Source organism: Capsicum annuum, chromosome 3 (genome assembly GCF_002878395.1).
Source record: "Capsicum annuum cultivar UCD-10X-F1 chromosome 3, UCD10Xv1.1, whole genome shotgun sequence".
Classification (NCBI taxonomy): Eukaryota; Viridiplantae; Streptophyta; class Magnoliopsida; order Solanales; family Solanaceae; genus Capsicum; species Capsicum annuum.
The window spans coordinates 145204907-145212357 of record NC_061113.1 but is presented as its reverse complement, the minus strand read 5'-3'; the positions used below and the strand labels follow the sequence as shown (position 1 = coordinate 145212357).

General features: G+C 41.4%; 2 pseudogenes; one reads left to right on the top strand and one right to left on the bottom strand.

Moving 5' to 3' along the window:
- LOC107865205 overlaps nucleotides 1-3586 on the bottom strand; it is a 9339-nt pseudogene extending 5753 nt beyond the window's left edge.
- A 2765-nt stretch (nucleotides 3587-6351) lies between these two features.
- On the top strand, nucleotides 6352-6862 carry LOC124896734 (annotated as a pseudogene).
- Nucleotides 6863-7451: the final 589 nt, after the last annotated feature.

The window sequence follows — 7451 nt, the reverse complement described above, 5'->3', positions numbered from 1 at the left end:
TTTCCTCGTTTGAACCTCGCCCTTAAATTTTAAGGCTATGCCATCCTAAGGTGTTGCTAAATGGATGGATCTTATCAGCGTCTCTAAATGATAAATCATAGATCGAACTACCAAAATGAAAAAACTAGGTGCTATCATAAAGCTTTGTATCAGCTAAGTTCACAAGTTGGAGATAAGCAGACTCGAACCACTGACATCCACTGTAAGGTAAAGCACCGCCTCTCAGTTCCCCCAACTTATTCTACCATAGATGCCAACGATAGACAATAACTCTCCCCCGAACACAGCTTACAACTTTTCGTACTGTGCTCTCCAAAGAGCAACTTTTCTCAAAATCTCACTCAAAAGGAGCTGACTAAGGATTCTTGTGGTTCCGGAGGATCCAACTACAGGAGAACAAGGAATGAAGGGATTTCCCCCTTTTCGGCTGACTCTTTGGTATTAAGAATGCTGGTTTTAAGAATGAGTCATTGCCCTTCTCCGACCCTGACTGCCCAACCTGAGAGCGGACAGCTAATGCATTCTACTTATTGAACAGGGTTCTATGGTCAGGCCGTGACCCCTGGATGCCAAAGGGTCCTTGGGGTGATCTCATAGTTTCTACGGGGTGGAGATGATTGGGTTGGTCCATGGATTTTCCTTCCTTTTCTTTTGACGCATTTCGCTCAAAGGGTTGAAAGGAGATAGTGCATCAAGCTGTTTACAACGGCCAACTTGATCCTCTTCCCCAGAGATCTCAGATGAGGGAACCCTAGGAGAGCCTCCGACTCTAACTACCATCTATGTACGATCCATACTAGATCTGACCAACTGCCTATCCTACCTCATCTACATTCTTGACAGCCCATCTTTGTCTCAGCAGAGTCTCTCAGTGGCACATTTTGGTCCTCTTACCCATTACTTAGAAAAAATGAGCCGCCGGTTCAGGTACAAGATACTATCATTACCACCTGGACAATTAGACATCCAACCCGTAATCGCAATGACCCAATTGCAAAAGTGGAGCTCTACCAACTGAGCTATATCCCCCTGAGCCAAGTGGAGCATGCATGAAGTAGTCAGATGCTTCTTCTAATCTTTTCCCTGGAGTAGCTGGGCCATCCTGGACTTGAACCAGATACCTCGCCCGTTAAGTAAATCATCACACCTACGGTCCAACCAATTAGGAGGGAATCAATAGATTTCTTTTCGGGAGCGATTCATCCTTCCCAAATACAGCATATAACTCTCTGTTGTACTGCGCTCTCCAAGTGTGCTTGTTCCCCCTTTCTTTCTTACCCTGGCAAGTCTTTCTGAAATAACTCTGATGAGAAGAAAAAATAAGGCATTAAGAGACCCTCCTGGCCCAACCCTAGACACTCTAAGATCCTTTTTTCAAACCTGCTTCCATTTTGATTTCTAGTCAAGAAAAAAATGGCTCGAATGGTACGATCCTTCCGTCACCCCAAAATGAAAGGGGTGATCTCGTAGTTCTTGGTCTATGAAAATGTATTGTTAGGTGCTCCATTTTATTTTCCCATTGAGGCTGAACCTAAACCTGTTCTCGAGAGATAGCTGTCGATATACTAATAAGGGATATATGGATTCTCAAGAAGAGAGGAGCCGTGGTGGTCCCCCCCCGGACTTCCCAGATCCCATGAGTGAATCTATATTGGATCTCACTTGAATCGCCCTATCTATCCTCCTAAGGAGGAGTTTAGTTTCAAACTTTGGTTCGAATAAGAGGAGTACGCCATGATAATGTGCCAAGAATGATCCACATCTCACGGTCAGGCGCCAATGAGCATATTAAACTATCCATGTGGCTGAGAGCCCTCACAGCCCAGGCACAACGATGCATTTATCAAGGGTGTGCTCTACCACTGAGCTAATAGCCCATTGTACAAGCCTCCCACTGGGGGCCCGCTATGCAAAAACCGAGAGAAACCCCATCCCTCTCTTTCCTTTGTTCTCCCCCATATCGCTATAGGGGGGAGAATGGGGACGTAAAAAGGGGGTCCTATCAACTTGCTCCGGCCTAGGATAATAAGCTCATAAGCTTAGTCTTAATTTACCATCGAGAAAAGAAAGAAGACTTCCATGTCCAAGTTTAACTCTGACGTAGCTCCCTTCTTTTTTGGGGTGTGTGAAGCAGAGTCAAACCAAAATACCCAACAAGCACTAGCTCTCCCTGAAAAGGAGGTAATCCAGCCGCATCTTCTAGTATGGCTACCTTGTTACGACCTTACTTCAGTCACTAGCCCTGCTTTTGGCATCCCCCTCCTTGTGGTTAAGGTAACGACTTTGGGCATGGCCAGCTCCCATAGTGTGACGGGCGGTGTGTACAAGGCTCGGGAGTGAATTCATCACCGTACGGCTGACCAACGATTACTAGCGATTCCAGCTTTATGCAGGCGAGTTACAGCCTGTAATCCAAATTGAGGATGGGTTTTTAGTGTTATCTCACCCTCTCGGGATCGTTACCCTTTGTCCCAGCCATTGTAGGACGTGCGTCGCCTAGGGCATAAGGGGCATGATGACTTGACGTCATCCCCACCTTTCTCCAGCTTATCACCGGCAGTCTGTTCAGGGTTCCAAACTCAATGATGGAAACTAAACACGAGGGTTACGCTCATTGAAGGACTTAACCCAACACCTTACGGCACAAGCTGACAACAACCATGCACTACCTGTGTCCGCATTCCCCAAGTTACCCTTCTCTTTCAAGAGGATTCACGATATGTCAAGCCTTGCTAAGGTTCTTCGCTTTGCATCAAATTAAACCACATGCTCCACCGCGTGTGCGGGCGCCCATCAATACCTTTGAGTTTCATTCTTGCGAACGTACTCCCCAGGAGGGATACTTAATGCATTAGCTACAGTACTGCATCAGTCGATACGCACAACGCCTAGTATCCATCATTTACGGCTAGGACTACTGGGGCATCTAATCCCATTTGCCCCCTAGCTTTCATCTCTCATTGTCAGTGTCGGCGCAGTAGAGTGCTTCACTTTTGGTGTTCTTTTTGATCTCTACGTATTTCACCGCTCCACCAAAAATTCCCTCTACCCCTATCATACTCCAGCTTGGTAGTTTCTACCTCCTGTCCAGGTTTGAGCCCTGGGATTTGAGGCGGACTTAATAATCCACCTACAGACGCTTTATGCCCTATCATTCTAGATAACGCTTGCATCGTCTGTATTACCGCGGCTGCTGGCACAGAGTTAGCCGATGCTTATTTCCCAACTCCGAGAAAAAAGTTCATGACCTGTGGGCCTTCTACCTCCACGCGGCATTGCTCCGTCAGGCTCTTGCCCATTGCGGAAAATTCCCCACTGCTGCCTCCTGTAGGAGTCTGAGCCGTGTCTCAGTCCTAGTGTGGATGATCATCCTCTCAGACCAGTTACTGATCATCGCCTTGGTAAGCTATTGCCTCACGAACTAGCTAATTAGATGCGAGACCCTCCTCGAGCAGATTCCTCCTTTTTCTCCTCAGCCTACGGGGTTTTAGCTGCCGCTTCCAGCTGTTGTTCCCCTCTCAAGGGCATGTTCTTATGCATTACTCACCCGTCCACCACTGGAAACACCATTTCCCGTGTTTCCCATCCGACTTGCATGTCTTAAGCATGCCACCAGCGTTCATCTTGAGCCAGTATCAAACTCTCTATGTGATTCATAGTTGCATTACTTACAACTTCCTTGTTTGTAGACAAAGCTGATTCAGAATTATCTTTCATTCCAAGGCATAACTTGTATACATGCACTTCATATTCTCCCAGAGTTCGCTCCTAGAAATATATCCATCCCTTCCCCCTCACGTCAATCCCATGATCCTCTTATCCATTCTCATTGAACGACGACGGGGGAGCAAATCCAACTAGAAAAAATCATATTGGGCTTAGGGATAATCAAGCTTGAACTGATGACTTCCACCACGTCAAGGTGAAACTCTACTGCTGAGTTATATCCCTTCCCCTCCCCATCGAGAAATAGAATTAACTAATCCTATGTCAATGGGTCGAGAAACTCAACGCCAATTCTTTAACAACTTGGAACTGGGTCTTCTTTTCACACTATTATGAATATGAAAATAATGGTCAAAATTGGATTCAATTGTCAACTGACCTTATCGGAAATAGGATTAACTACCAATTCTGAAGGAACGAACTAGAGTTACTCTCTTTTCCATTCAAGAGTTCTTATGCGTTTCCACGCCCCTTTGAGACCCTAAAAAATGGACAAATTTCTTTTCTTAGGAACACATACAAGATTCGTCACTACAAAAAGGATAATGGTAACCCTACCATTAACTACTTCATTTATGAATTTAATAGTAATAGAAATACATGTCCTTCTGAGACAGAATTTGGAACTTGCTATCCTCTTACCTAGCAGGCAAAGATTTACGTTCGTGGAAACGATGATTCATTCGGATCGACATGAGAGTCCAACTATATTTCCAGAATCTATGTTGTATATTGGAAAGAGTTTGACCTCCTTGCTTCTCTCATGGTACACTCCTCTTCCCGTGGGCCCCTTTTCTCCTCGGTCTATAGAGACAAAATGTAGGACTGGTGCCAACAGTTAATCATGGAAAAAAGGACTCGCTAATTCGGGATCACTAACTAATACTAATCTAATATAATAGTTTAATATATCTAATATACTAATATATCTAATATAATATAAAATACTAATATAATAAAAAGGAACTGTCTTTTCTGTATATTTTCCCTGGTTCCGTTGCTACCGGGAGCGTTATGCAATCGATCGGATTAGATAGATATCCCTTCAACATAGGTCATCGAAAGGATCTCAGAGACTCAACAAAGTACGAAAGCCAGGATCTTTCAGAAAACAGATTCCTATTCAAAGAATGCATAACCGCATGGATAAGCTCACACTAACCTATCAATTTGGGATCCAAATTCGAGATTTTCCTTGGGAGGTATCGGGAAGGATTTGGAATGGAATAATATTGGTTCATACAGAAGAAAGGGCTCTCTATTGATTCAAACACTGTACCTATGGGATAGGGATCGAGGAAGGGGAAACCAAAGATTTCACATGGTACTTTTATCAATCTGATTTATTTCTTACCTTTCGTTCAATGAGAGAATGGGTCAAATTCTACAAGATCAAACCTATGGGACTTAAGGAATGATATAAAAATAAAGTAGAAGAACCCAAATTCCAAATGACCAAATTCAAACTTGGAAAGGATCTTGAGGTACCTCAAAGGTTATCTTGGCAAAGGGATTGATCAAGAATGATCTTTTGTTCTTATTATATATAAGATCGTTATTCGATCCGTATATGTTTTGTAAATAGAATAATCTTATCCTTTGAGAATAATAAAAATGGACAATGTTCAATTAGAACATGAAAATGTGACTAAATTGGTCCTAGTTACTCTTCGGGAAGGAGTGGAAGAAGGGGGGATTCTCGAGCGCAGAAAAGGATCCAATGAATATGAAAGAATTGAATGAGGAGCTGTATGAGGTAAAAATATCATGTACGGTTCTGTAGAGTGGCAGTAAGGGTGACTTTTCTCTCAACTTTTCCACTATCACCCCAAAAAACCAAACTCTGCCTTACGTAAAGTTGCCAGAGTACGATTAACCTCTGGATTTGAAATCACTACTTATATACCCTGTATTGGCCATAATTCACAAGAACATTCTGTAGTCTTAGTAAGAGGGGGAAGGGTTAAGGATTTACCCGGTGTGAGATATCACATTGTTCGAGGAATCCTAGATGCTGTCAGAGTAAAGGATCGTCAACAAGGGCATTCTAGTGCATTGTATATTCTTATCTAGGACTTGTATCATTTGATGATGCCATGTGAATCACTAGAAACATGTGAAGTGTATGGATAACCCAATAGCAAAAGTTTCGTAAGAGGACTAGATCAGGCTACCATGAGACAAAAGATCTTCTTTCTAAAGAGATTCAATTCGGAACTCTTATATGTCCAAGGTTCAATATTAAAATAATTTTAGAGGTTTTCCCTGACTTTGTCCGTGTCAAAAAACAATTCAAAATACTTCAACTTTTTTAGAACAGGTCCGAGTCAAATAGCAATGATTTGAAGCATTTCTTTTTACACTATTTCGGAGACCCAAGGACTCAATCGTATGGATATGTAAAATACAGGATTTCCAATCCTAGCAGGAAAGGGAGGGAAACGAACTCAATTTAAAGTGAGTAAATAGAATTCCATACTCGATCTCATAGATACATATAGAATTCTGTAAAAAACCCTATTTAATGAAAGTCGTATGTATGGCTTGGAGGTAGATCTTCCATATCTTTTGAGATCCACCCTACAATATGGGGTAAAAGGCCAAAATAAGTTATTTTAGCCCTTATAAAAAGAAAACTGATTCCTGAACCCCTTTCACGCTCATGTCACGTCGAGGTACTGCAAAAAAAAAGTAGCAAAATCCGATCCAATTTATCATAATCGATTAGTTAACATGTTGGTTAACCATATTCTAAAAAATGGAAAAAAAATCATTGGTTTATCAAATTATCTATCGAGCCGTGAAAAAGATTCAACAAAAGACGGAAACAAATCCACTATCCGTTTTACGTCAAGCAATACGTGGAGTAACTCCCGATATAATAGTAAAAGAAAGACGTGTAGGTGGATACACTCATCAAGTTCATATTGAAATAAGATCCACAAAAGGAAAAGCACTTGTCATTTGTTGGTTATTAGCGGCATCCCAAAAATGTCTGGGTCAAAATATGGCTTTTAAATCAAGTTCCAAATTAGTAGATGCTGCCAAAGGGAGTGATGATGTTATACGCAAAAATAAAGAGACTCATAAAATAGCATAGGCAAATAGAGCTTTTGCACATTTTTTTAATCCATGAACAAGATCTATACATCTCGATCGAAAATGAATCAAGAGAAAAAGAAAGAATTGGAATTGATCGATAGATTTCTCGAAACAAACAAAAAGGAAACAAAAGATGAAACATAAATCATGGATCAACTAAGCCCTCTCGGGGACTTTCTTAAAGAGGAACCTCATGTAAATACCATGGAATAAGTTTTGATCCTATTCATGGAGATTTCGTAACTATTTCAAAAATGGAAAGTTCGACACAATTGGGATTTTTTTTTTGGAAATTGGAAGCATTTACTAATTCATGATCTGGTATGTACAGAATGAAAACTTCATTCTCGATTCTATGAGAATTTTTATGAAAGCCTTTCATTTGCTTCTCTTCAATGGAAGTTTTATTTTCCCAGAATGTATCCTAATTTTTGGCCTAATTCTTCTTCTGATGAGCGATTCAACCTCTGATCAAAAAGATATACCTTGGTTATATTTCATCTCTTCAACAAGTTTAGTAATGAGCATAACGGCCCTATTGTTCCGATGGAGAGAAGAACCTATGATTAGCTTTTCTGGAAATTTCCAAACGAACAATTTCAACGAAATCTTTCAATTTCTTA